Raw genomic sequence first — 26,929 nt, forward strand, 5'->3', positions numbered from 1 at the left:
CCATGGCCTGCATACTCACCAGACATGTCACCCATTGAGAATGTGTGGGATGCTCTGGATCAACTTGTATGACAGCATGTTCCAGTTCCCGCCAATATCCAGCAACTTCACAAAGCCATTGAAGAGGAGTGGGACAACATTCCACAGGCCACAATCAACAGCCTGATCAACTCAATGCGAAGGAGATGTGTCGCGCTGAATGACGCAAATGGTGGTCACACCAGATACTGACTGGTTTTCTAATCCACGCTCCTACCTTTTATTTTTTAAGTATCTGTGACCTAATGATTTTATTTCAATTGACTGATTTCCATAAATGAACTGTAACTAAGTAAAATCTTCGAAATACAGTATATTTTTTCCCCCATAAGTTTTAATGCACCTATACAGAATATTGAAACTGTATCAAACAGTAATTAATTGAAACTACAACATTGTCTGATGGCAAATGAATGTTAAAGTTTCCATTCAACTTCCATGAAACTCATTAATCAAGGAATAGCAACATGTTACTCAACAGGTCAGACTCGTGTGTCTGCTAACCAACAGGGGATTGGGCAGATGTGTGTGTGTGTGTGTGTGTGTGTGTGTGTGTGTGTGTGTGTGTGTGTGTGTGTGTGTGTGGTAGTGAGGGACAGAGAGCGTGATTCCGGCTGTAACACCAGCATGTCTGGCATCAGTGGGCCTTCTCCTGTCGTTAGCCTCAGCAGCTGTCAGCGCGCGGTGGCGAGTGCCGAGACGACTTGTGACAAGCCCCCAGTGAAGCAGAAAAGGAGGGCCGGTGATGGCGGGGCGAGGAGGCCCAACGCAGATGTCCTGTGACAGCTCTCTGCTGGGCTGGGGTGCAACTGGAAGCAGCTGCCTGGCCTGCTGGAGGAAGGAAAGGGCAACCCCTCTCCCCTGTATCACCCTCTGTAACCCCCCCCCCCCCCTCCTTTCCACCCGTCCCGCAGCTGTATCCAAAAAAGAGGAGGGGACAGTTTGAGATGAGGTAATGAGTTAACCGAGGAACCCCTATGGAGACTCCGCCCCCATTCCCATACTGTAGGTACCTAACTAACAAACTAAGCTCCCACTCTAATGACAGCAGTCTGTCTCAGTGAGCCAGTTAGGAACAGAGTCCAGCAGCCGTAGCCTGTGGTGACCTCATGCCTCACTGTCTGTCTGTCTCTCAACCTGTTTATAGCACACCCGGTCAGGAGGGGTCAGGCAGAAGATTTGGGCCCCATTTCAGATGACATGTCACATCTTTCTGCATTTCTACAGACATGGAGGTCATCCCTCTTTCACTAAGCAGTCCATCTCTTCAGTAAAGACAGCACTGTGGTGATGAACAAGATTATCACATTATTATGTAAGGTGTCCAATCAAAAATGCATATTTTGACCAATGTGTAAAATAATACGTTGTGTCGATAATCCTCTAAGAAAACCAATGGTCCAAACCTCATGTCTCTATCATAATCCGTTCAAAAGCTATTGGAGTTTTTACCCTTGTAGGATGGCCAAAATTAGGGAGACTAAATCAATGGAGGCCAGAGAACAAAAGGGGTCAAAAAGAAGGAAAATTGCACAGCATCACGACAGCTAGGCTGAATGCTGTGTGAGAATGAAGGCAACCTGACAGGCTCACTCTCCCATTGGACTCCTAATCTTTCTTCTCGAATCCGCAGGACATAAAACAATTTAGAGGAAAGATTTTGAGACATGGCATACTATTTTCATATTTTAGTATACGCTTTTTTAATGTGAAATTCCTGTTCTTTTTAGAAAATTTCTCACAAAACAAGCATATCGCTGTGAAATATCAAAGGAGCACTGAGCGTACCGCAAGCATTTTATTTTTAAAGTCTTTTACATTCAATTCAGCTCGTGTCATGCAAATATTGCTTTTTGCGACCCGCGGAACAACTTTGAAGACGACCACCACAACATGTAAAATCCTCAAAAGTTGCGGCATGAAAGATGCAACGCTCTGTCAACAGAGCTCAGTGCTTATTATGGGATGTATTAGGGTACGAAATCCGACTTGTTGGATATACTGTTAACGAAATGTTAGACAAAGACCCCACTGTAGGATTAAGAACATGAATAATAATATTTGTCCTGGTAAAATGTAAACCCACTCTGAGTAGAGTAGACACCCTATATTGGGCTCCCGAGTGGCACAGCGGTCTAAGGCACTGCATCTCAGTGCTTGAGGCGTCACTACAGACCTCCTGGTTCAATTCCAGGCTGTATCACAACCGGCCGTGATTGGGAGTCCCATAGGGCGGCGCACAATTGGCCCAGCGTCGTCCGGGTTTGGCCAGTGTAGGCTGTCATTGTAAATAAGAATTTGTTCTTAACTGACTTGCCTAGTTAAATAAAGGTAAAATAAAACAATATTATGATACTATGTACAAAAATATTGACAATCTACTCTTTATTTTCTAGATGTCTTTATTTTGTCATTGTGCTTTTCCCTGTCTGCACACCAAAAATGGTCAGTAAAATATTGTATTTTGTACACAACTGCAAACTGTACATTTCAGATATACTGTAAGATAGAGTACCAGTCAAACATTTGGGCACACCTACTCATTCAAGTGTTTTTCTTAATTTTTTACTATTTTCTACATTGTAGAATAATAGTGAAGACATCAAAACTATGAAATAACACATATGGAATCATGTAGTAACCAAAAAAGTGTTAGCAAATCAAAATATATTTTATATTTGAGATTCTTCAAAGTAGCCACCCTTTGCCTTGATGACAGCTTTGCACACTCTTGGCATTCTCTCAACCAGCTTCACCTGGAATGCTTTTCCACCAGTCTTGAAGGAGTTCCCACATACGCTGAGCACTTGTTGGCTGCTTTTGCTTCACTCTGCGGTCCAATTCATCCCAAACCATCTCAATTGGGTTGAGGTCGGGTGATATGGGAAGTGGCGCCAGAGAAGATGGCTGTCTTTTTACAGCCCTCTAACCAATTGTAATATTATGTGTGTTATTTCGCGTTATTTGTAATTTATTCTGTACATAATGTTTCTGCCACCGTCTCTTATGACCAAAAATAGCTTCTGGATATCAGGACAGCGATTAATCACCTCGTATTGGACGGGGCATTAAAAACTGTCATATCTTTTGTTTCACGAGTCGTGGCTGAACGACGACATGGATAACATACAGCTGACGGGATATACGCTACATCGGCAGAATATAACGGCTGACTCCGGTAAGACAAGGGATGGCGGTCTGTGTATATTTGTTAACAACAGCTGGTGCACAAAATCTAATACTAAGGAAGTCTCAAGGTTTTGCTCGCCTGAGGTATAGTATCTCATGATAAGCTGTAGACCACATTATTTACCAAGAGACTTTTCATCTATATTTTTCGTAGCTGTCTATCTACCACCACAAACCGATGCTGGCATTAAGATTGCACTCAATGAGCTGTATAAGGCCATAAGTAAACAGGAAAACGCTCATCCAGAGGCAGCGTTCCTAGTGGCCGGGGACTTCAATGCAGGGAAACTTAAATCCGTTCTACCTAATTTCTACCAGCATGTTAAATGTGCAACCAGAGGAAAAACAACTCTAGACCACCTTTACTCCACACACAGAGACGCATAAAAAAGCTCTCCCTCGCCCTCCATTTGGCAAATCTGACCATAACTCTATCCTCCTGATTCCTGCTTATAAGCAAAAACTAAAGCAGGAAGCACCAGTGACTCGGTTAATAAAAAAGTGGTCAGATGATGCAGATGCTAAGCTACAGGACTGTTTTGCTAGCACAGACTGGAATATGTTCCGGGATTCTTCAGATAGCATTGAGGAGTACACCACATCAGTCACTGGATTCATCAATAAGTGCATTGATGACGTCGTCCCCACAGTGACTGTACGTACATACCCCAACCAGAAGCCATGGATTACAGGCAACATCCGCACTGAGCTAAAGGGTAGAGCTGCCACTTTCAAGGTGCGGGTCTCTAACCCGGACGCTTATAAGAAATCCCGCTATGCCCTCTGACGAACCATCAAACAGGCAAAGAGTCAATACCGGACTAAGATTGAATCGTACTACACCGGCTCTGACACTCGTCGGATGTGGCAGGGCTTGAAAACTATTACAGACTACAAAAGGAAGCACAACTGCGAGCTGCCCAGTGACACAACACTACCAGACGAGCTAAATCACTTCTATGCTCGCTTCGAGGCAAGCAACACTGAAGCATGCATGAGAGCACCAGCTGTTCCGGATGACTATGTGATCACGCTCTCCGTAGCCAATGTGAATAAGACTTTTAAGCAGGTCAACATTCACAAGGCCGCAGGACCAGACGGATTACCAGGACGTGTACTCTGAGTATGTGCTGACCAACTGGCTAGTGTATTCACTGACATTTTCAACATCTCCCTGACTGAGTCTGTAATACCAACATGTTTCAAGCAGACCACCATAGTCCCTGTGCCCAAGGACACTAAGATAACCTGCCTAAATGACTACCGACCCGTAGCACTCACGTCTGTAGCCATGAAGTGCTTTGAAAAGCTGGTCATGGCTCACATCAACACCATTATCCCAGAAACCCTAGACCCACTCCAATTTGCATACCGCCCCAACAGATCCACAGATGATGCAATCTATATTGCACTCCACACTGCCCTTTCCCACCTGGACAAGAGGAACACCTACGTGAGAATGCTGTTCATTGACTACAGCTCAGCATTCAACACCATAGTGCCCTCAAAGCTCATCACTAAGCTAAGGATCCTGGGACTAAACACCTCCCTCTGCAACTGGATCCTGGACTTCCTGACGGGCCGCCCCCAGGTGGTAAGGGTAGGTAACAACACATCTGCCACGCTGATCCTCAACACGGGGGCCCCTCAGGGGTGCATGCTCAGTCCCCTCCTGTACTCCCTGTTCACCCATGACTGCATGGCCAGGCACGACTCAAACACCATCATTAAGTTTGCTGACAACACAACAGTGGTAGGCCTGATCACCAACAACGATGAGACAGCCTATAGGGAGGAGGTCCGAGACCTGGCCGTGTGGTGCCAGGATAACAACCTCTCCCTCAACGTGATCAAGACAAAGGAGATGATTGTGGACTACAGGGAAAAAAAAGAGGACTGAGCACACCCCCATTCTCATCGACGGGGCTGTAGTGGAACAGGTTGAGAGCTTCAAGTTCCTTGGTGTCCACATCACCAACAAACTATCATGGTCCAAACACACCAAGACAGTCGTGAAGAGGGCACGACAAAGCCTATTCCCCCTCAGGAGACTGAAAAGATTTGGCATGGGTCCTCAGATCCTCAAAAAATTCTACAGCTGCACCATCGAGAGCATCCTGACTGGTTGCATCACCACCTGGTATGGCAACTGCTTGGCCTCCGACCGCAAGGCACTATAGAGGGCAGTGCGTACGGCCCAGTACATCACTGGGGCCAAGCTTCCTGCCATCCAGGACCTCTATACCAGGCGGTGTCAGAGGAAGGCCCTCAAAATTGTCAAAGACTCCAGCCACCCTAGTCATAGACTGTTCTCTCTGCTACCGCACGGCAAGCGGTACCGGAGCGCCAAGTCTAGGTCCAAAAGGCTTCTCAACAGCTTCTACCCTAAAGCCATAAGACTCCTGAACAGCTAGTCATTGCTACCCAGACTATTTGCACTGCCCCCCCACCCCCACCCCCCTCTTTTACGCTGCTGCTACTCTGTTTATTATTTATGCATAGTCACTTTAACTCTACCCACATGTACATATTACCTCAATTACCTCGACTAGCCGGTGCCCCCGCACATTGACTCTGCACCGGTACCCCCCTGTATATAGCCTCCCTACTGTTATTTTATTTTACTGCTGCTCTTTAGTTATTTGCTTTAATTTTTTTTACTTAATACTTTAAACAAAATAAATCTTTAAAAAATGCATTGTTGGTTAAGGGCTTGTAAGTAAGCATTTCACTGTAATGTCTACACCTGTTGTATTCGGTGCATGTGGCTAATACAAATTTGATTTGATTTGATTGCGGAGGCCAGGTCATTTGATGCAGCACTCCATCACTCTCCTTCTTGGTCAAATAGCCCTTGCACAGCCTGTTGAAAAACAAATGATAGTCCCACTAAGCTCAAACCAGATGGGATGGCGTATCGCTGCAGAATGCTGTGGTAGCCATGCTGGGTAAGTGTGCCTTGAATTCTAAATAAATCACAGACAGTGTCACCAGCAAAGCACCCCCAAACCATCACACCTCCTCCTCCATGCTTCACGGTGGGAACCACACATGCAGAGATCATCCGTTCACCTACTCTGCGTCTCACAAAGACACGGCGGTTGGAACCAAAAATCTCAAATTTGGACAGATTTCCACTGGTCTAATGTCCATTGCTCGTGTTTCTTGGCCCAAGCAAGTCTCTTCTTCTTATTGGTGTCCTTTAGTAGTGGTTTCTTTGCAGCAATTTGACCATGAAGACCTGATTCACGCAGTCTCCTCTGAACAGTTGATGTTGAGATGTGTCTGTTACTTGAACTCTGTGAGGCATTTATTTTGGCTATAATTTCTGAGGCTGGTAACTCTAATGAACTTATCCTCTGCAGCAGAGGTAACTCTGGGTCTTCCTTCACTGTGTGCTGTTTTCGAAGGATGGGTCCTGGCCTCTCGGGGGGGCTAGGGATCCGGAGGGACGGGGGTGGTATGCCGATCACTGGGATGACAACCCAAATAATGATGATCCACACTTCTTTGACAATATATATAATAAATGATCAACCCTTCAAGCAATACAAGACTCTATTATTATGGTGGGAGATTATAATACTGTTTTAAATAGCTCAATGGACCATAAAGGAAATCACACTACAAACTATCACCCTCATGCTCTTAAGGAAATCATGAATGTCATGGAAACATTAGAACTAGTAAATATATGGAGGCTTAAATATCCTGACCTAGTGAGATATACAGTGGGGAGAACAAGTATTTGATACACTGCCGATTTTGCAGGTTTTCCTACTTACAAAGCATGTAGAGGTCTGTAATTTTTATCATAGGTACACTTCAACTGTGAGAGACGGAATCTAAAACAAAAATCCAGAAAATCACATTGTACGATTTTTAAGTAATTAATTTGCATTTTATTGCATGACATAAGTATTTGATCACCTACCAACCAGTAAGAATTCCGGCTCTCACAGACATGTTAGTTAAGAAGCCCTCCTGTTCTCCACTCATTACCTGTATTAACTGCACCTGTTTGAACTCATTACCGGTATAAAAGAAACCTGTCCACACACTCAATCAAACAGACTCCAACATCTCCACAATGGCCAAGACCAGAGAGCTGTGTAAGGACATCAGGGATACAATTGTAGACCTGCACAAGGCTGGGATGGGCTACAGGACAATAGGCAAGCAGCCTGGTGAGAAGGCAACAACTGTTGGCGCAATTATTAGAAAATGGAAGAAGTTCAAGATGACGGTCAATCACCCTCGGTCTGGGGCTCCATGCAAGATCTCACCTCGTGGGGCATCAATGATCATGAGGAAGGTGAGGGATCAGCCCAGAACTACACGGCAGGACCTGGTCAATGACCTGAAGATCCTGCAGCGCACGCAAGGTCCCCCTGCTCAAGCCAGCGCATGTCCAGGCCCGTCTGAAGTTTGCCAATGACCATCTGGATGATCCAGAGGAGGAATGGGAGAAGGTCATGTGGTCTGATGAGACAAAAATAGAGCTTTTTGGTCTAAACTCCACTCGCCGTGTTTGGAGGAAGAAGAAGGATGAGTACAACCCCAAGAACACCATCCCAACCGTGAAGCATGGAGGTGGAAACATCATTCTTTGGGGATGCTTTTCTGCAAAGGGGACAGGACGACTGCTCCGTATTGAGGGGAGGATGGATGGGGCCATGTATCGCGAGATCTTGGCCAACAACCTCCTTCCCTCAGTAAGAGCATTGAAGATGGGTCGTGGCTGGGTCTTCCAGCATAACAACGACCCGAAACACACAGCCAGGGCAACTAAGGAGTGGCTCCGTAAGAAGCATCTCAAGGTCCTGGAGTGGCCTAGCCAGTCTCCAGACCTAAACCCAATAGAACATCTTTGGAGGGAGCTGAAAGTCCGTATTGCCCATTGACAGCCCCGAAACCTGAAGGATCTGGAGAAGGTCTGTATGGAGGAGTGGGCCAACATCCCTGCTGCAGTGTGTGCAAACCTGGTCAAGACCTACAGGAAACGTATGATCTCTGTAATTGCAAACAAAGGTTTCTGTACCAAATATAAAGTTCTGCTTTTCTGATGTATCAAATACTTATGTCATGCAATAAAATGCAAATTAATTACTTAAAAAGCATACAATGTGATTTTCTGGATTTTTGTTTTAGATTCCGTCTCTCACAGTTGAAGTGTACCTATGATAAAAATTACAGACCTCTACATGCTTTGTAAGTAGGAAAACCTGCAAAATCGGCAGTGTATCAAATACTTGTTCTCCCCACTGTACATGGCGGAGACTCAGTCAAGCTAGTCGTCTTGACTTCTTTCTTATGACATTCTCGTTGGCACCAAAAGTGTTGATAGGGGACAGAATGCGGTCGGACCATCATATAATTGGCATATACATTACTCTTACTGAATTTCCACATGGGCGAGGATATTGGAAATGTAATCAAAGCCTATTGGATGATAACTTGTTTTTAACTAGGACAGAGGAATTTATAACTAATTCTTTTTCCGACATAACATAGGTACAGCAAATCCCCTTATTGTATGGGACACTTTTAAATATGCCTTTAGAGGCCATGCAATTCAGTACTCATCTCAAAAACAAAAGCAATTTAGGTCAAAAGAGTCCATACTAACAAAGGAAATAGAAGGTCTAACAGAACAGATAGATAGCAATAAAAACTGTAACATAGAGGCTCAGAATAAATTAGAGGAAAAACAAAAAGAAATTGAGAAACTTATTCAAGAAAGATCAAGTGTAATATATTATCAAAATAAATAAAGCAAAAAATGCACCAAATTCTTTTTTAATTTTCAACATAGAAATGCTACCAATTTTTTTTTTTTTACTGAAACTGGTTACAAATGACGGAGTCACCCATTATTCACCAAATTATATTCTGAAGGAGGAAGCAAAGTACTTTAAGCATATGTTTTCGTTTCAGTCGCCTCCATCTCCTCTAACTGAAGCTAATTGTAGGGATTTTTTTCTATTGATACTGTAAAATTAACAGCCATACAGAAAGACTCATGTGAAGGTGAAATTACAGAGGAGGAACTTCTGGATGCAATTAAAGACTTTAAGTCTGAGAAAACTTCAGGGTTGGATGGCATACCAGTCGAGGTATACCAAACCTTTTTTGATATACTCAGAGGACCGTTATTAGCCTGTTTAAACCACTCCTATGTAAATGGTAGATTATCAGACACTCATTAATTTTATTTAATGACTACTGAAACAGGATACAAGTGGGAAATACAAAGAACCAGTCCATTAAAATAATTGTGATGCAAAACTTTTAGCAAAATGTATAGCGCATAGAATTAAAAAGGTATTGTCGGACATTATTCATTCTAATCAGACAGGTTTTTTACATGGACGATACATTGGAGATAATATAAGGCAAGTACTGGAAACAATAGAATACTATGAAAAATCTGGGAAATCAGGCCTGCTATTCATAGCAGACTTTGAAAAGGCATTTGATAAAGTATGACTGGAGTTTATATATAAACGTCTGGAGCATTTCAATTTTGGAGAATCTCTTATAAAATGGGTTAAAATCATGTATAGTAACCCTAGGTGTAAAATAGTAAATAATGGCTATTTCGCCGAAAGTTTTAAACTGTCAAGAGGAGTAAAACAAGGTTGTCCACTATCGGCATATCTATTTATTATGGCCATCGAAATGTTAGCTATTAAATTCAGATCCAACAATAATATCAAGGGATTAGAAATCCAGGGCTTAAAAACAAAGGTGTCATTGTACGCTGATGATTCATGTTTTCTTTTAAATCCAAAACTTGAATCCCTCCACAGCCTCATAGAGGATCTAGATACATTTTCTAACCTCTCTGGACTACAACCAAATTATGATAAATGTACTATATTACGTATTGGATCACTAAAAAATACAATTTTTACATTACCATGTAGTTTACCAATCAAATGGTCTGATTGTGATGTGGATATACTCCAATACATTTTAATAGAGAGTTAGCAAAAATAGATAAGATCTTGCTACCATGGAAAGGTAAATACCTGTCAATTTGTGGAAAAATCACCCTGATTAACACTTTAGTATTATCCCAGTTTACCTATTTTCTTATGGTCTTGCCACTCCTAGCGAACAGTTTATTTTTAATTATATGAGAAAAAAAAAATAAACATCCATTTGATTTGGAACGGAAAGCCAGACAAAATTAAACGTGCCTATTTATATAATGAATATGAATTCGGAGGACAGAAATTATTAAATATTAAAGCATTAGACATATCACTAAAAGCTTCAGTCATACACAAGTTATACTTAAATCCAAACTGGTTCTCTAGCAAATTAGTAAGATTGTCTCACCCCATGTTCAAGAATGGCCCTTTTCCCTTTATTCAGATTACAACCTCTCACTTTCAGTTATTTGAAAAAGAAATCATCTCACAAATATCACTATTTCTAAAACAAGCCATAGAAAGTTGGTTGCAATTTCATTTTAATCCTCCAGAAATGACAGAACAAATAATGCAACAAATATTTTGGTTAAACTCAAATAGACTAATTGATAAAAAAACATTATTTTTTTAAATAATGTTTAAAAAATGTATAATATTCGTAAATGATATCATAGGTAGGACTGGTGGAGTTATGTCGCACATGCAGCTAACAAAAAACATATGAAAATGTCTGCTCTACCCAAAATTACAACCAAATAATTGCAGCATGACCGCAAAAATGGAAGAGGAACGTGGAATGGGGAAAAAGTAAAGAACTGCATTAAAGAACATAATTGGTTAAAGAAAATTGTGATAAATAAAAAAAGTATACCAGTTTAATTTAAGGACCAAAGGATTGACAGCCGTCCCATATACAGTGGGGAGAACAAGTATTTGATACACTGCCGATTTTGCAGGTTTTCCTACTTACAAAGCATGTAGAGGTCTGTAATTTTTATCATAGGTACACTTCAACTGTGAGAGACGGAATCTAAAACAAAATCCAGAAAATCACATTGTATGATTTTTAAGTGATTAATTTGCATTTTATTGCATGACATAAGTATTTGATCACCTACCAACCAGTAAGAATTCCGGCTCTCACAAACCTGTTAGTTTTTCTTTAAGAAGCCCTCCTGTTCTCCACTCATTACCTGTATTAACTGCACCTGATTGAACTCGTTACCTGTATAAAAGACACCTGTCCACACACTCAATCAAACAGACTCCAACCTCTCCACAATGGCCAAGACCAGAGAGCTGTGTAAGGACATCAGGGATACAATTGTAGACCTGCACAAGGCTGGGATGGGCTACAGGACAATAGGCAAGCAGCCTGGTGAGAAGGCAACAACTGTTGGCGCAATTATTAGAAAATGGAAGAAGTTCAAGATGACGGTCAATCACCCTCGGTCTGGGGCTCCATGCAAGATCTCACCTCGTGGGGCATCAATGATCATGAGGAAGGTGAGGGATCAGCCCAGAACTACACGGCAGGACCTGGTCAATGACCTGAAGATCCTGCAGCGCACGCAAGGTCCCCCTGCTCAAGCCAGCGCATGTCCAGGCCCGTCTGAAGTTTGCCAATGACCATCTGGATGATCCAGAGGAGGAATGGGAGAAGGTCATGTGGTCTGATGAGACAAAAATAGAGCTTTTTGGTCTAAACTCCACTCGCCGTGTTTGGAGGAAGAAGAAGGATGAGTACAACCCCAAGAACACCATCCCAACCGTGAAGCATGGAGGTGGAAACATCATTCTTTGGGGATGCTTTTCTGCAAAGGGGACAGGACGACTGCTCCGTATTGAGGGGAGGATGGATGGGGCCATGTATCGCGAGATCTTGGCCAACAACCTCCTTCCCTCAGTAAGAGCATTGAAGATGGGTCGTGGCTGGGTCTTCCAGCATAACAACGACCCGAAACACACAGCCAGGGCAACTAAGGAGTGGCTCCGTAAGAAGCATCTCAAGGTCCTGGAGTGGCCTAGCCAGTCTCCAGACCTAAACCCAATAGAACATCTTTGGAGGGAGCTGAAAGTCCGTATTGCCCATTGACAGCCCCGAAACCTGAAGGATCTGGAGAAGGTCTGTATGGAGGAGTGGGCCAAAATCCCTGCTGCAGTGTGTGCAAACCTGGTCAAGACCTACAGGAAACGTATGATCTCTGTAATTGCAAACAAAGGTTTCTGTACCAAATATAAAGTTCTGCTTTTCTGATGTATCAAATACTTATGTCATGCAATAAAATGCAAATTAATTACTTAAAAAGCATACAATGTGATTTTCTGGATTTTTGTTTTAGATTCCGTCTCTCACAGTTGAAGTGTACCTATGATAAAAATTACAGACCTCTACATGCTTTGTAAGTAGGAAAACCTGCAAAATCGGCAGTGTATCAAATACTTGTTCTCCCCACTGTACATGGCGGAGACTCAGTCAAGCTAGTCGTCTTGACTTCTTTCTTATGACATTCTCGTTGGCACCAAAAGTGTTGATAGGGGACAGAATGCGGTCGGACCATCATATAATTGGCATATACATTACTCTTACTGAATTTCCACATGGGCGAGGATATTGGAAATGTAATCAAAGCCTATTGGATGATAACTTGTTTTTAACTAGGACAGAGGAATTTATAACTAATTCTTTTTCCGACATAACATAGGTACAGCAAATCCCCTTATTGTATGGGACACTTTTAAATATGCCTTTAGAGGCACTGTATGTATATATATATATATATACGGTATATATATATATATATATATATATATATATATGCGAGAGAAAAAAAACATATGGGGGATTGGAAGGGATGCAGACAATTACATTGTTGGAAGTTACAATTTATCTGCAATATTAAAGCTGATCTACCCCCCCCCCCCAAAAAAATACAAAAAAAAGAGAAGAAAAAAAAACACAAAAAAAAGTCTGGGTGTTCCTTTCCTGTGGTGGTCCTCATTTAAGCCAGTTTCATCATAGCGCTTGATGGTTTTTGCGACTGCACTTGAAGAAACGTTCAAACTTCTTGACATTTTCCGTATTGACTGACCATCATGTCTTAAAGTAATGATGGACCGTCGTTTCTCTTTGCTTATTTGAGCTGTTCTTGCCATAATATGGACTTGGTCTTTACCAAATAGGGCTATCTTCTGTATACCACCCCTACCTTGTCACAACACAACTGATTGGCTCAAACGCAATTAGTATTATTTCATAGTTTTGATGTCTTCACTATTATTCTACAATGTAGAAAATAGTAAAAATAAAGAAAAACCCTGGAATGAGTAGGTGTGTCCAAACCTTTGACTGGTACTGTATGTACCTAGTTATAAAAATGGAAGTCATATATTTCCATCCCAATGTAGTGAGGTCTACCAAACACACAGTGAGCCAGAAAATGAGGTCACACTCAGATGGGACATGAGGGTTTGAGTTGCACAATAGGCCTTCCTCTTATCATACTACATCGGCTGTTTGGGTTTCAACAGGTTACACATCACTGCTGTCTGTGTTCCTCTGTGATTGCAATTCATCCTGCCACAATGAGCTGATCTGATACTTTGGGTTTGGGGGACAGACAGCACAGCGCATACTTCAACAACAAACTCACTTCAGAGCTGCTTTAATAACAAACAAAAATCATTACAATCATTATTTCTCTTCTTTTTTTTTTTTTTGCTCTTGAACTTTAGACCTTTGGTTTTCCAAGATGACAATATGATTTAATTTCAAATTATCAAATTAGTTTAAGTTAAAGAAAACACATCAAACAGTACTCTTTGCAATAATTGTACTATCTTATTTCCACAATCAAACACAAGCCTGTAACATAAAAGACACCTAATCCTTACCTAACACTCTAACTCCTTTGCAACACTTGCATTTCAATCTACGGTGGCCCTACTGTGGTCAGTGTGCCAGCATACCCAGCTAAAGAGAGAGAGTGACCACCACAAGCACCAGCAGCAGGAGTAGCAGAGCAGAAACTTCACTCTGGGAACCATGTCTGGGCCAGAGATCCTCAGACAAAAGTCTACCTGATGTGCTAATTAGGCTGTGAACTCAGGTGGTGACCCCTGGGCCTCGGAGTGCAGGTTAGGCTTTTGTAATTGTTGGATGTTGGCCCACTTCGGACACAGCTGTAATTATTGAATTATTATAAAAGTTTAAACAGGGCCTCCAATTTCAGATCATTACTGAGCTTCCTGATGAAATATTAATCCCAGCTCTGTTCCTGTGTGTGTGTGTGTGTGTGTGTGTGTGTGTGTGTGTGTGTGTGTGTGTGTGTGTGTGTGTTCCAGAGTCTCCCCACACACCTGTGTCATTCTTTTCAGATGAAGGGGGATTGAGTTGAGAGAGAAGTTGGCTACACATTCTGTATTAACTTGTGAAAGCTATGCTCTCCGAATACATTTCCAAGCGATCCCCATTTTAGGTGGTTGGACAGACTCAGGCAGACTAACAGGTGCTGTACATTTAAACCAAAAGTGCAGCATAAGCAGTGATTTAGTGGTGAGTGTAAACATGGCGTGGCTTGCAGGTATTCTGCCAGGTAAAGCTGGGGTCTTTGATGGGGAGAATGAAGATGGCATGGCCAAATAGGAATAACAGAATGCCTAATCCAGCCTGATGACAGGATGTAATTCTCTCTCCTTACAATCCGTCGGCTGTCACTTCTGAGGTGTGTTGGGGGCCACACACACGTACACAAAGACACACATACAGTGGGGAAAAAAAGTATTTAGTCAGCCACCAATTGTGCAAGTTCTCCCACTTAAAAAGATGAGAGGCCTGTAATTATGACAGACAAAATGAGAAAAAAAAATCTAGAAAATCACATTGTAGGATTTTAAATGAATTTATTTGCAAATTATGGTGGAAAATAAGTATTTGGTCAATAACAAAAGTTTCTCAATACTTTGTTATATACTCTTTGTTGGCAATGACACAGGTCAAACGTTTTCTGTAAGTCTTCACAAGGTTTTCACACACTGTTGCTGGTATTTTGGCCCATTCCTCCATGCAGATCTCCTCTAGAGCAGTGATGTTTTGGGGCTGTCGCTGGGCAACACAGACTTTCAACTCCCTCCAAAGATTTTCTATGGGGTTGAGATCTTGTGACTGGCTAGGCCACTCCAGGACCTTGAAATGCTTCTTACAAAGCCACTCCTTCGTTGCCCGGGCGGTGTGTTTGGGATCATTGTCATGCTGAAAGACCCAGCCACGTTTCATCTTCAATGCCCTTGCTGATGGAAGGAGGTTTTCACTCAAAATCTCATGATACATGGCCCCATTCATTCTTTCCTTTACACGGATCAGTCGTCCTGGTCCCTTTGCAGAAAAACAGCCCCAAAGCATGATGTTTCCACCCCCATGCTTCACAGTAGGTATGGTGTTCTTTGGATGCAACTCAGCATTCTTTGTCCTCCAAACACGACGAGTTGAGTTTTTACCAAAAAGTTATATTTTGGTTTCATCTGACCATATGACAGTCTCCCAATCCTCTTCTGGATCATCCAAATGCACTCTAGCAAACTTCAGACGGGCCTGGACATGTACTGGCTTAAGCAGGGGGACACGTCTGGCACTGCAGGATTTGAGTCCCTGGCGGCGTAGTGTGTTACTGATGGTAGGCTTTGTTACTCTGGTCCCAGCTCTCTGCAGGTCATTCACTAGGTCCCCCCGTGTGGTTCTGGGATTTTTGCTCACAGTTCTTGTGATCATTTTTGACCCCACGGGGTGAGATCTTGCGTGGAGCCCCAGGGGGAGATTATCAGTGGTCTTGTATGTCTTCCATTTCCTAATAATTGCTCCCATAGTTGATTTCTTCAAACCAAGCTGCTTACCTATTGCAGATTCAGTCTTCCCAGCCTGGTGCAGGTCTACAATTTTGTTTTTTTCTGGTGTCCTTTGACAGCTATTTGGTCTTGGCCATAGTGGAGTTTGGAGTGTGACTGTTTGAGGTTGTGGACAGGTGTCTTTTATACTGATAACAAGTTCAAACAGGTGCCATTAATACAGGTAACGAGTGGAGGACAGAGGATCCTCTTAAATAAGAAGTTACAGGTCTGTGAGAGCCAGAAATCTTGCTTGTTTGTAGGTGACCAAATACTTATTTTCCACCATAATTTGCTAATAAATTCATAAAAAATCCTACAATGTGATTTTCTGGAATTTTTTTCCTCAATTTGTCTGTCATAGTTGACGTGTACCTATGATGAAAATTACAGGCCTATCTCATCTTTTTAAGTGGGAGAACTTGCACAATTGGTGGCTGACTAAATACTTTTTTTCCCCACTGTACATAACGTGCTCACACAGGAATTATCAGCCTTCTCCGTCTCTTTTTGATGCACTTTAGATTAACGGCATTTCTGATTTGCTATGGCAAGGTGGAGTTGGCGAGGAGCGAGAAAATGGAAACGGAAGTTTAGAGGGGGAAATGTAGCAAATATCCGAACAAATCCTGTTTGGGTTCATCACACAATGTCTTTAACAGTGTTGTGTGTCTGCAACAATAATGTTTTGAGGGAGGTGTTGAAGGAGGAGGAAGGTTACTGTGCTATATCATTGCAGTCGACTTACACAGATTCCAGAGGCAGATAAGATCCTAAACAAACTGCCAGTTTATGACAATGTTACAGGCTTTTAAAGCTCTCCAGGAAAATAAGCCTGGTGCTGGATTACACATCGTCATGGTTGATTCATTTAATCAAGTGGTAACTACATATGTAACATTTTTAGGTTAAGTCGTTTTGAATGAAGTGGATATGCACAGTGTCAGTATGAAAAATGTATGCACTCACTAACTGTAAGTCGCTATGGATAAGAGCGTCTGCTAAATGACTAAAATGTAAATGTCTTCTCATACTATTTTTAGTTGGGGACAAAAATGACAAGGCAGACTGAAGAAGATGGATGGCTATGACGGGGGACTGTCTGGAGGTTTCCCTAGGAGGGTGTTGAGAGAACTGGTTTGTCCATACCTAGAGTTAGCGCGGACAGGCTGAGGGAGCGTCTGGGCTGGCTGGCTGGCTGAGGGGAAACCATGGGAAGTAGAGCATCTCAGTCGGGCTGATGTGTTCACAGCAAGGCCTTGGCGCGTCAGTCGCTCCTGATTCCAGAGATGTGAGGCCCAGCCAGCGGTGGAAACTATGAGGGGAGTACGTGGTCCTACGAGACAACGAGCGACAGCTGCCTCTGATTGGGAACCACCCCGGCCAACATAGAAATACACATACTAGAAATTACAACATAGACAATCACAATATAGAAAATCACACCCTGACTCAACAAATAAGAGTCCCCAGAGTCAGGGTGTGATTTTCTATATTGTGATTGTCTATGTTGTAATTTCTAGTATGTGTATTTCTATGTTGGCCGGGGTGGTTCCCAATCAGAGGCAGCTGTCGCTCGTTGTCTCTGATTGGGGACCATACTTAGGCAGCCTATTGGCACTAGTGGATTGTGGGATCTTGTTCTGTATAAGGTTTGTTGTGTTACCTTAGGACTTCACGTGTCGTTAGTTGATTGTTTTGTCGTGTGTTTATTCGTGTAATAAACATGTTTGCATATCACGCTGCGCCTTGGTCTGACCCGTCCGTCAACGAACGTGACAACGTGGTCCTCTGTAGCTCAGCTGGTAGAGCACGGCGCTTGTAATGCCAAGGTAGTGGGTTCGATCCCCGGGACCACCGATACACAAAAATGTATGCACGCATGACTGTAAGTCGCTTTGGATAAAAGCGTCTGCTAAATGGCATACTACTACTACTACTATTTAGAGGAGTGCTGCCTAGTAGAATTCGATGCACACTTTTCCACAATGCATTGAAAGAGGTTGGCTGCGAGTGATAGGCCCTAGTTCTTCAAGTAGCCAAACAACAAAACTAGGCTACTTAATTGGGAAGATGCCAAATAGCGAAGCTTCTGCGGTGGTGTTCAAATGTAGGCTAAGTAGTTTTTGTTCTCCTTAAAATGATCACGAGTATTGCATTGTAGTGTTTATTGTTCTCTTGGCCTTCATCAGTGCTTTTAAACGAAACATTAACATCCCGGGGACTTGGGATGTGGCTGCGTTATTGATGTCATGTTAATCAGGACAGTAACATAATAAACTAAAGCACTTACCATTGGGAACGAGATAATCATGACTGCTAAGGCTTGATCCATAAATTAAATAATTCAATAGGTAGCCTAGCCTAGAAAACTAAAACAATCCATATGTTTAAATCAAAAGGCCTGGGCTGGGTTTCCCAAAAGCATCGTAGCACTAAGATCATCTTAATTCCATTGAAACTAAATGGACGAAAGATGATCTTAGTGCTACGACGCTTTTGGGAAACCCAGCCCAGGCCTTTTGATATAAGTATATTCCCATATCCATTTAAAAGTCTGAAAACTCAAGAGAGAGAGAGAGAGAGAGAAAGAAAGAAAGAAAGAAAGAAAGAAAGAAAGAAAGAAAGAAAGAAAGAAAGAAAGAAAGAAAGAAAGAAAGAAAGAAAGAAAGAAAGAAAGAAAGAAAGAAAGAAAGAAAGAAAGAAAGAAAGAAAGAAAGAAAGAAAGAAAGAAAGAAAGAAAGAAAGAAAGAAAGAAAGAAAGAAAAGAAAGAAAGAAAGAAAGAAAGAAAGAAAGAAAGAAAAGAAAGAAAGAAAGAAAGAAAGAAAGAAAGAAAGAAAGAAAGAAAGAAAGAAAGAAAGAAAGAAAGAAAGAAGAAGAGAGAGAGAGAGAGAGGAGAGAGATGAGAGAGAGAGAGAGAGAGAGAGAGAGAGAGTAGCTGCATGCAGAGGCTCATTGTAGTTCATGATGGATAAATGTTGTAGTGTTTGTATGATGGAAGAATATGGTTGAAAAACAACACAACATGTGGGTATTGAATGTGTAGGCTCTGTCGCAGCCGGCCGCGACCGGGAGACCCATGGGCGGCGCACAATTGGTCCAGCGTCGTCCAAGGTAGGGGAGGGTTTGGCCGGCAGGGATGTGGATTCGTTTCCCACGGGGGACCAGTATAAAAAATAAAAAAATAAAAAATAAATAATGTATGCATTCACTAACTGTAAGTCGCTCTGGATAAGAGCGTCTGCTAAATGACTAAAATGTAAATGTAAATGTAAGACGTTGTGGTCCCAGGTCTGTCTCCCTCTCCCCAGCCAGGCCTCCCCTCTCCCAGGCTCCTGTGCTGCAGGATGTGCCAGGCCCTCAGGCAGTGACACCTGACTCCTGGGAGTGGACACACCTTCACTGGAGGTAATGAGAGCTCTCTGTGTGCATGGTGATAAAGCCTGTGTGTAAATGACTTTCTCTACCTGGGACACACACACACACACTCCCTATCTCTCTCGTTCTCTCTCATTCTCTCTCTAACTGGATTCCTGTTGGATCACCCGGGTGAAATATAAGAATAAGACCCTCACTAACAAGGAGAGATATGGATGGCGGTGATATTTTAAGAATGCTCAAATGTTTCAAGGCCACTGGCTAGAAATATGGACAGATTAATAATTGGAAACATTTTGAATCTACCTCCAAACATGTTTCCTAGAAATTGAATTACATAAGTCACAAAACCACGACCATAACATAACCACAGCCTATGATATATAGCTACCACAGTCAGCCATGTACTGTTCAATATCTTTAAAATGTTCAGACCACAAAAACATGGATTATTTCAGGAATTACCCAAGGCACTCTGACACGTACAGCACTCAGTCAGTTCTTTGCCGATGGGGACAAAGATTCATTTTTAAATGGTTCCTTTTTCTGTCCATGAAAGAGTTCACACAGACACAATTAAAAGATTAGGCTGTGTGCCAAGGGAGTAAATGCACTTTGACGTGGTGAGTCATTCCCCTCCCTCCCCGGGATATTTGTTGTCTTTGCAGTGTTGAGATGGAAAGAGAGCTGCTAACAGTGACGTTCTGATTACTTTTAACATCAGGTATTACTGCTAATCCCAAAACCAAATCTCACTCACACACCCTAGCACAGGTTCCAGGAGATTCTGCTTATAAAACACCTCCAAAGCCTAAGTCAAGAAGGTTAAAAAATGGGATAAATAGGTGTATTGAATTGAATTGTACCTATAGACTCCCAAATCACCTAAACCCCACTAATGTGCAACTTTCCAACGACATCAGACCACCTGGTAACCATGGGTACCCTCAGTCCAACACCACCATAACACCACCATACCCTCCTATGAAAACACACTGCTCTCTAAACCTGAATTTAAACCTCCTCCTTAAATCTAATGAGGGGATTCTGCCACATAAGCAATCGAGGGTTTACTCTAATATATCAGAAGTATTATTTAGCATCTAGCAGTGCAAGGTGCAATATGCAGCGCCAGTGTAATGTGCTCAGAGTGGAGGCGGTGCAGCCTCCTGGTCTGCAGATTAACTGGGCTTGTCCATCATTAGATATTGGATTTTCACCCTACATTATTCATGCAGGATGTATTTTGAAAACGTCAACTGGCCCAATCGGTGTCAAATTCAAAATGTGTTCCTCTTACATTATTAATGGTTGGAAGCCGTTGGAGTAATGAAAGGAACTTTTCTGTTGTTGCCGGGCCAGCCACATGGTGACCGAGGAGTGAGTGGCACACATGTACAAGAGCTCTGGCTTATCCACATATAATATAACTGCAGCACACTTTATGTGCTCTCAAAGATTCCCTAAACAAAAAACATTTTAGGCAAAGACAGAGTACTGCATATGTTAAAATAATAAATACAAATGTACAATGATTTTAACATCAACTTGTGGCAAAAAGGAACACCAGAGTGCCAAACACCATTTGGCAACAATGGACAATTCCTAATTGGTTCATAGTCCATAGATCTAGGACACATTAATCCTAATATTAGTTACAGCCCTAGATTGGAAAAATATAGATTTTCCTCACAACATACTTCATGTATGTACATTCATATTTGTTTAGGAGAGTTAAACATTAACAGTTCCCAGAATGCCTCTCTCCTGCCAGGGCGGACCAAGCTGAGAGGAACCCAGTTAGACCTCACCTGTAGGAGGTTGGGGATTAGTGGGCTCACACACACAAACACACACAGACACAGACACACAGACACACACACACACACACACACACACACTGTTTATCCATCATCCATCACTCCATCCACTCCCAATGACATGACAAACTGCAAAGCTGGCCAAAATATTGACTAGTTACTAGGATTACTCACGGCACTGCTAACCACACGCAGAGGGTGCAAATGAGTGCGCTGAGCCATGTGGGTTATAAAAGATTCTGCCATTTCCTCTGTACAAAGCAGCCTCTCCATGTGCCTATGTTAACCCTTTACACTCATTCTCGTATACGGGTTGAAATGGCAGATTTGGGCAGTAATAAGCACCTAAATTAGAACGCAGTGGCTGTACAGTAACATGCTATACATGACATCAGAGTTCTGGCTCTGCGCTTCACAGCTCTGTATGGGTTTTGACTGACAGCCATTCTGAACTTGAGCACTGCGCATGACAAGAAGTTGCCCCCAGCCCTCCTGGTAATTGGGCAACTTTTGCAAATGTTTTGTTGTCTGAGCGAGGGAAACGCTGTAAATTAAGACGCTGTAAATTAAGATGACTCTATTTATTTTGAAAGAGGAGACGTTGAGAATTATAAAAAATACCTCTTTGATGTCATACAAGCAAGCCAAACACCCGTGAGTCCAAATGTGCACTTCACATCTCCAAATCATAAAACTCATGTCATATACAGTGTCAGCATTTATGATCACTATGTTTGATGTACAGTTACAAGATGACATGTCTGAACAGAATGAGCCTGTTTGCCTATTGTGAAGAAAGTTTGCCGCGGCACACGCACCTGAATGCACTTATGACTCCTTTCTATGCGTACCAAAATTACCATCGGCTTCTCTGAATTGCCTTGTGAAAGCATAAGACTGTAAGATCGTGTTTTATAACTTAGCTAGTCATGTTGGCAATAGAACAAGCTTTTAAATCATGCCCACCTGACCCAGATTGTGATTTATAATGGACTGTTTTTGGATTGTGTAAACAACAGTAATTGTGTGATGGTGGGGATGCAGGGTTGTGTGTTCCAAATGAAACAACTACAAGTGTGCTTGCTCTAGTTCCTCAACAGCACATCTCAGAGAGCTCAAAAAAGTACCTTATAGTTGAAGACTTTTCTTTGAGTCATAAAAGTGCATTGAAATTGCTAAGGAACTGTGCATACTTTGCAATGTTGTGTGGCCACTTGGGGACACCAGTTAATTCAAACCATTGTCATTTTTTTGTCTTATGTTGCACCTACCCCACATTTTCCAGGAATAGTCTTATGTTACTTTTCAGATTTTGTTATAAAAAATGTGGCGAAATGTACAGTAAATGTAAAATGCACATACTTGAATTGCTGTGTCCTCAACTTTGGTCTAATAATTTTCCCATTTTCTCCAAACTGTTCCCTTTCAATTTCTACCATGGTTATGAATATGCTTTTCATATTTCTTCTGTAAGAATCATTTCAATGTAGCCCTATCCATATATGCCAATTCCCACGAGTGTAAAGGGTTAAAGCATGTGAAAATAAATGCCAACTTATAATTGATTGGTCTCTAATCAACTATCCAATCTGATTCTATGAAACTGTCAATTGCATTATTTATGTTGGACATTACAAGGCCAAGGTCTGTAGAGATGAAACTATTCAGGCTATTGTGAGACCAACGTGCTCAGACTGCAGTGCTCTGGTCTGCATTGTGCTTGCATATTGATTTGAGACTGACACTGAAAATGTATGGAGTCTAAGCAGTAATTACATGGACAGAGAATTCAGAATAAACTTCACATCTTCAAAAATCAATTTGTCTAACCCCTTTACCTTGGTTAAAAAAGGATGGGAATGGAAACACACACTATAGATGAATGCATTTGATGAACACATCTGTTTCATAGCAAACAAGGGGACATGTTATAATGTCATGATAAGTAAAGCTTTGTTAAATAACCTTCAGGTACAGTGTTATTTTACACGACCACGTTATTGAGAGAAAGGTCGGGAAAGAGTGGTACTCGCAGGCCTACTTTTTTTTGTCAACCTGTCTATTGTCTCGCTTTCTTTCCGATCTCTTCGATACACTTCAGGCTGGTTCTCCGTCCCACAGTTTAAAGCTGTGGGCAACAGCTGGCAGGTGGAGAGAGCCTGTTTAGCCCCAGGCAGACAGGTCCTCTCCTAGACCGAGCAGCCTCTATCTGCTCCACTGTGAGGCTCAGTTGACCTGAGACAAAGGCTGTGGACAGATAGGTGTAATTACCTCTTCTACTGTAGCTCTCAGCTATCTCCACTGACTCACTGAGGCTGGAGCAGCAGTCTTTCTAACCCAGCCCTATGCCTGCTGTCTGTTTGGTGATGGATTGTCACAGAGTAAGATGTCTGTCTCAAAATGTGAGCATTCTAAAATATGAAGTTGTTCATAAAAGTTATGATGTAAATATCAATCTAGGAGGAAAATAATTAGAATCAATGTAATATTTCTGGATTACAGTGATCCTGGTGGAAAAGGCCTTAATTCCAACTAAGAACTCCCTCTAAACATGAGAACAATGTGGCCTTTTTATTGAACACCAGTCCAACTATGTGCACCCTTGGTCAAGTGAACTGTCAACTGCTTTGGTCAAACTTGCAGCAAACTACTTATATTGTGAGTAGCACTAGGCCATGTTTTATCTACTGTTCACAACAAACTGCATGTATAGTGTGAGCTGAGGAAGTCGGGGGGACTAGTGTTCTTCTGGAGGGGACTAAATATAAAAAAGCAGGTAATTGTGCAGTATCATTATCTGTGTATAATTACATGAATTATAGGAGTCAAAGCCATTTCTGTGTTGAACGGCCAGACTGCAGATAGTAAAAGGAAGGCAAAGTCCACATGGGCTTGACCAGGGCAAGACAGAGCCACCCACTTGACTCAAATCACATTGATAATCCAAACCAAACAAACATTGCCCACAACATTTTAAAGAATGGGAATTCCTTCCAGAGTCAGATAATGAAAACCTACAACATTAAGGAACATGTTGTGCAAGAGACAAATAGCTGCTCCGTGCTTCTGTGGCTTCATGAATGTAAGTCTGATGTTTATAATCAGATTTCATGTAAGCTATTGATTAGCCATTTAAATCATATTAACCCCATACAGCCCTGTATCTCAAAATCATTGTAATGTGGTTAACATTAAAAATCTAATAAAACAAATTCAAATCTAAAAGATACAATTTAACCAGAGAGCGCCCTTAGATCATGGGAAAAGGCAGCACTTGACCGTTGCACTTGAGTCATTCTCCAAGGTGAATGGCTAGGCCCGCTATGCTATGAAACCACACATTATTACAGAGACTTTGATGTTACTGGTTGCAATCGATATGGTGAAAACAATGTGTAGGGAGGCAGAGGTACAGAAATTCACATCAATACCTTTGTCAGAAAACACTGTTAAAGAATTTATGCTATTGTTATCAATCAAGAGGAAACTCTGAACGACTCAAAAACTCCCCAGCTTATGCTCTCCAAATGGATGTTAGCTATGAGGGCCGAGATGTCCATGCATTGACCTTTGTTCGCTATACATGTCAGGGGATGCTATTCACGAGGACGTACTGTTCTGTCTCACGATTACCGAGCATGAAATGGCACAGAGGATGTTTAGTGTGCTGCATGGCTATATTGATGAAAAACAGATTCTATGGGATCGAATGGTGGGCTTTTGCATAGATGGGACTCCATCTATGGCGGGACGGCGGGCAGGCCTCTGCACTCTAGTTATGAATGTGTCTCCCTCTGCCATATGGACACATTGTATGATACACCGAGAGCAACTGCCGGCATAAGAGCTGAGCACAGAACTCTGAGATATACTGCAGCAGGTAACTTCTATTGTAAACTACATCAAACCACATCCACTGTGCGCACGCCTGTTCGCAAAACTATGTGGAGATATGGGATCAAAGCATGACAATGTTCTATTTCACACAGATGCTTGGTGGTTATCGAGGGGGAGTGTTGGAAAGATTTTTCGCATTGAGAGAAGAACTGTTGTCATTCACAATGGATGTACAAAAAAAATAAGACTTGGTTGTCTTTGTGTAAGAAAATGTGTCTTCTTACCTATGTAACAGACATATTAGGTAAACTGGACCCAAGCATGCAGGGGAAATACAAAAACATTCTACAGATGAGTGACCCAATCAGTGGATTCAGATCAGAACCATGCCCCGTTCCCTCAGCTGTGCATGTTTCTAACAGAAAACGGCACGAGTGATGACTGCTCCCCTCCAATGCTTGGAAAAGCACTTTGGGACCTACGTCCCAATCCGTTTGACTGTGATTCTGGCTCAGTTGACATGCCAGTAAGTGAAATCAAACAGCTGATCGAGCTGTCATGTGACCGAATGCTGCAGAAAACGCATTCACGGGTCACTACGGAGGAGTTCTGGTTTCTGACTCAAAAGGAATACCTTGCCGTCTCCATCTGAGCATTAATGCGGCGTTCAAGACAACTGGGAACTCTGAAAAATAGTTTTGAACGGTCTTCCAACTTGGAAACTCGGGCCTCTTTCTAGAGCTCCGACTTTCCGACCTGAAGATCACTGACGTCATGATTTGACCTCGTATTTTGCAGAGTTCCCAGTTGTCTTGAAAGCACCATAAAACTAATGGTACCATTCGCCAGCTCATACCTGTGTGGATTCAGTGCTCTCGTCTGCATTAAAACCAAATATCGATCCAGGTTAGATGTGACAGCAGAGATGAGGTGTCGACCACGCCCCCGGACTTTGAGAAGCTCCGACCGACATGCATCAAGCACACCCGTCAGAATAATTTGCAATTGACTGTCATAGCCCACATTAACAGTATGTGATGGTGAGTTGAAAAGACAATCAAAAATACTGTTGGATTGTTTTTCAATGGACTGCCATAGCCCCAAATAAAAAAGTGGGGGTCGCGAGAATTTTCAGGTATCAAAATGGGGTCGTGGGCCAAAAAAGTTTGGCAACCCCTGACATATGGCCTCTTGGAGATGCCACACTTTTTCTTGGCTTCTAGTATTAAAGTGCAACAGTACCCAGTTACTAGAGAACAAGTGGTATTGGGTGACTCTGGGCATAGCAGACACTTGGCCTATTAAAACAAAGGATGTTTTAGTGGCTTTTAAATAAAACAATATTTATTCACGGGGGCCTTTGTTGGGGTCCCCCCTAGCCAACTGGTCCCATAAACACCTCTCCACTGTGAGAGACTTGGCTCCAGCGCATGGGGCTATCATGAAAGTTTCCAAACAGGTCAACTATATGCTAATGCTATGTGCATACAGCTGACTCGTTTAGCATTCCTGCTTGGTGCGGGGGTTGGCACGCTCCTCTGGCAGGGGTGGCACTGCCATCTGCCTGGCCGGGGGGAACGGAGGGAGATAAACGGGTGATTGAGTGCGGGCCCTGCCTGGTGTAAATGGGTGGCTGGCACAGGGCAATGGGCACACTGGGGCATTTGGACAGATTGGAGGGAGCAGTCTGTTTCTTCTCCTTGTAGAAACTCTACATAAATTCTACCATTCTCATTGAAAACATCCATCCGGCCAGGTCTGCTCCCGTTAGATCATCTCCCACGCCCACAACATCACTCCTCTGATTGGTGGACCAGTTTATGATAAATATTAATAGTGTGTTT

This window comes from Coregonus lavaretus, assembly GCF_964263955.1.
Source record: "Coregonus lavaretus genome assembly, chromosome: 6".
In the NCBI taxonomy this organism is placed as follows: Eukaryota; Metazoa; Chordata; class Actinopteri; order Salmoniformes; family Salmonidae; genus Coregonus; species Coregonus lavaretus.